Raw genomic sequence first — 4,490 nt, 5'->3', positions numbered from 1 at the left:
TCTTAATAAAATGTCGAAGTACAACTCATCAATTATACAAATTTTATAAAAATCGCTAGGGCAGAAATAACTATATTCGGCCCCCTTAATAAATTTGTTTTAAAAATGTGAAAAAGAAAATCATTATCATTATTGTAAAACATTTTTGTCTTGTATTACTCATTACAGGTGCGGATCCAGAATTTTTTCCAGGGGGGGGGGGGGGGGTCGAACCTTTTCACAAAATCGAACCCGTGATATAACTCATTTTTCCTATAAATCGTTATATTGTAATTTTTTCATCTTTGCAAGTTCCAGGGGGGGGGGGGGGGGGGGGGGGGGGGTCGGATCCCCCCCCCCCCCCCCACCCCCCCCCCCCCCGACACCCCCCTCTAGATCCGCGCATGCATTATGTTTATATAAAGCACATATTTACGTCTGACATTATCTAATGACATGATGTTTTTACATGTTGTTTTAGTGATTATTATGATTTTGATTAGTTTTTCGCCCAAATCTAACATTAATATATATAGCTGACCACAGGTGATGCATGTGACCCAAAATTTGCCATTACGCATGCGTGTACATTTAATGTGAATTAGCTTCGCTTTGCGTTCATACGAAGCTAAAGCGAAGTAAATTTAATTCGCATTAAATCGCGACGTAAATTTTAATTCGAAGTAAACTAAAGCGCAATAAAATATCCATGTGAATGCTGTTCAGATTCAATTCGCATTAACATACGTTTAATGCGAATCAAATTCTTCGTGTGAACGAGGCACTAAATCAATGTGCCCGACGGTTTCATTGTCATGTTATGTTTGGATGGGTCTTGGTAAATCAAGTCACACGGTTTACATACACTAAGACTTTGGTATGGGGAATATACCACTGTTTAGCCAAGAGTTTTATGAAAGAGATGTCGTAAAATTGCTACCGTGGTGTTACGTACTCTTGCCGGAAATTTAGTGGTATGCAGTTGCTGAAATAAGATACAATCAGAGTCTGATTTCGACCGAATATTCCACATCGTGACGTAAACTGATGGCGCCGTTCAAGGTGGTTTTCCTCGTTACGCCGTCTGGGAATCTAGAATGTAGTAAGTCATTAACCAAGAAGTTGTTGCAATTCAGGTTGCATAATTTCCAAAGAAAAACAAGTTATTTTTGTCGCCTTCTGAGATAATAAGATAAGTCCCATGGACGATCTTGGAAGATTTCCGAACATACTTTCGTCTTGAATCTCTTCAGATCCTTAAAGATGTTGGATGAGCAGGGATATGATCAATGTGTTCAATTTATTTGAAGGTTCTAAATAAACGTAGAGGGGAAATGTGATTATAACTTTCTTTGACAGACTTGCAAGAGTGAAATGATCTTTATTCCTACATCAATCATCCGCTATAGAGAAGTATGTTTTGTAAGAAAGCAAATAGTTTGTTATAGGGACATGGGTTATGCGGAGTCTGTGCATAAATACATACAATAGACAGGGAACTACCCGTGATAGTCGTGCTAATTGTTTACGCGGTTTGTTTAGTTCGTTTTAACTAATGGAAGCTCTTTTGTAACCTGTTTATAGTTAGGAATTTAAAACAATAAGGGGTGTAACCGTGTAAAACTTCTCTAATACTTATATGCGCTGCATGGTTATCAATTTTTCTCGGGTATATTAACACCATGTTCTATCAGGTAAACAGATTTCATCTTCTATCAAGTAAACTGGTGTCAGTCTCTATCAAGTAAACTGATGTCAGTCTCTATCAAGTAAACTGGTGTCAGTCTCTATCAAGTAAACTGATGCCAGTCTCTATCAAGTAAACTGGTGTCAGTCTCTATCAATTAAACTGGTGTGGGCCTCTATCAAATTCAAATATCTACTGAGCTTGTTCTGCGTATTGCAAGTTTTTAAAACGAGGCAGGTTACTGGCAAACACATTGATGGTGTAGGAGTTTCAACATTCTCGCTTAAAGTCAGCACGCAGAGCATTTGAGGTTCCTGGAAGTGGACGTGTTCTAATCTATACAGGAATGTGTATTGTGACATCACAGATCAACAACGAAATATCACAATCCTTCAAAATATCATGAAATAAAATAATTAATGTTTTCTAAATTGCAAGGAAGTATAGCACTACACAAAATCTTAACATTATAGGGTTGTTGTTTTTTTTTTTTGGGGGGGGGGGTTGTTTTGTTTTTGACGTTAGTGTCACAAATCGATCGCAATGTATTCGTCATCACGACGTCATCATGATAGTCTGACGCATTTCATTTGCAGTATACAATGCATGTAGTGGCGGATCAACTGTTTTTTCTTCATGAAAACAATATTTTGCACTAAAATGAGAGAGAGAGAGAGAAAAAAAAAGAATGTTTGCAGATATTTATAAGACTGTTCATTTTAGAACAATGTCTTCCTTATATATTCACTGAAATATTTTCTATCCATGCCATACGAAAACATTAATGCTTTATTTATTGATCAGTGGGCCTAACAAATCGGTGTATTGCAAAAGCATACCCCCAATGCATCACAATTGGCTTTTTAAATTGAACTAAAAATATTAAGCTATTTGAAAAGTGCTACTATCCTGATAACATTTTAGAAATAACTTATTTATTTATTTTATTTATTTATTAATGGACCAGCAAAGAATTTAACAGGCAATACAATATCATTTCAACAATTATAAATCGAAATCTGTAGACCTTCGTAGCGTTTTCATAACTAGAGAGGTTGTTTAAAACGTTCCTAAATTAAATTTTGAATTTCAACCTCAATATGCACTTGAAATATCAAATTTCATTGATGACATCAAGATACATGTAACATGTATATTTGCTAAAACCACGTGACGCCGAATTACCTCATCAGTTTAAATATGAAATATGATCGTCCTGAATATGAAGTTTCAGTCCATCATATTTTGATCCACTATCAGTAAAGTTCCAAAAACAATCAATCCATCCTAATAAATGCTGTTTTTTAATTGCATACCGTATATAAATGTGCTGAGCATTTCGCAAATTCTATAGTCGTTATCACAATCTAGTTCGCCAATATAACCTATCACTGGGTGAAATGCTGTCTGAGGTGTTTCATACTGATTGTTAGGCCGTTTTAGACACCCTGATTTGACAACGGATAACGCCGGTTACCTGAGTTACAAGATATCGGGCTAACGTCGGGTGTACCCACTCGACATGGAATGCGTACTCCCCCTATACACCTGATCCCACCTCTGGTGTGCCCAAGGGTCCGTGTTTGTCCAACACTCCATTTTTTATTGCTTATAGGAGTAATGAGATTGATATCTATTTTGTTATCTTCACCTTTTACTCATCAAATAAAATTATGTCAAGTTCTATTAAAGACCCAATTGCAAGTTAACACCCCAAATTGTACGCTGCCTGTCAATCAACCAGTTAACAATAGATCTCAGGTGGAGTGACATCTGCAGAAACTGTGGTCTGGAACTACCCCAGAGAGGTGTTTTGATAACAATAACAACCAGTACCTATATGCATTCCTTGAATCTTGAAGTAGTTCTGTATTCTAGAGTTTTGATAGCATCCTGTAAATTTGATGCTTTTAGAAAGACCCCCGAACAATGCAATTTCAATTGTAATGTTTTCCCCTCTATATACATGTAATTTAAATTACACAATCAGAAATCAAACAATAATTTGCACATTAATTTCTAAAACTTGTAACTTATTGAAATAATTTATGTCATCAATTCATGATACTTTTATACTTATAACAGAAATTATTCATTGAGTCAATGACTGCGATTAAGAGAGAGAGAGAGAGAGAGAGAGAGAGAGAGAGAGAGAGATGGGATGGGCGTTTCAGCTACCCTTTGGAATACAACCATTTATTCAAACACTATGACCACAGAAACTGCAGAGGACCCTCAGACAGGTCCTGTGTATATTAAAACTATACACTACACCATGATGTCTTCGCCAGGTAAATTCCAGGTTAATAGCATTTACCATGAGCTCCGTCCACATCCAGTGACCCGTGAAGAAACCGTACGGTATTTTTGCCGGGTCTTTATAAAAGTAAACTGTTTTAAAGGAATCTTGTCTCGGGTTCTACCAGATAGAATGTTTCTCTAGTCTCTACCAGGCATATTAGCCCCAGATTATCTCGTACACTCTGTCGCCAAGTTCTATCAAGTAAACTGATCTAAAGGAAACTTCTTTGGTTGTTAAATTCATGTTGCAAAATACACGTCAGGGATTCGCATATTTTAGTTATATATAGGGGAAATAATTTAGGTTCACAGCACCTTTCAAGAAAAATATAATTTTTCTGGAGAAAATTCTGATTGAGATACTGGTATACATGTATATGTAATCAATATATGAATAAAACTGAGTATTGCTGATGAATAAAACGTCTTTGATATGTCTAAATGTCGAGTTGAAGGACCTGTGTTTGCAATACTTGATCTTATTGGTGGCCTAGTTACTAGTTTAATTTTAGATATATCACGT

The sequence above is a fragment of the Ostrea edulis genome, chromosome 7 (genome assembly GCF_947568905.1).
Source record: "Ostrea edulis chromosome 7, xbOstEdul1.1, whole genome shotgun sequence".
Lineage (NCBI taxonomy): Eukaryota > Metazoa > Mollusca > Bivalvia > Ostreida > Ostreidae > Ostrea > Ostrea edulis.
Note: the sequence above shows the minus strand (reverse complement) of the source record.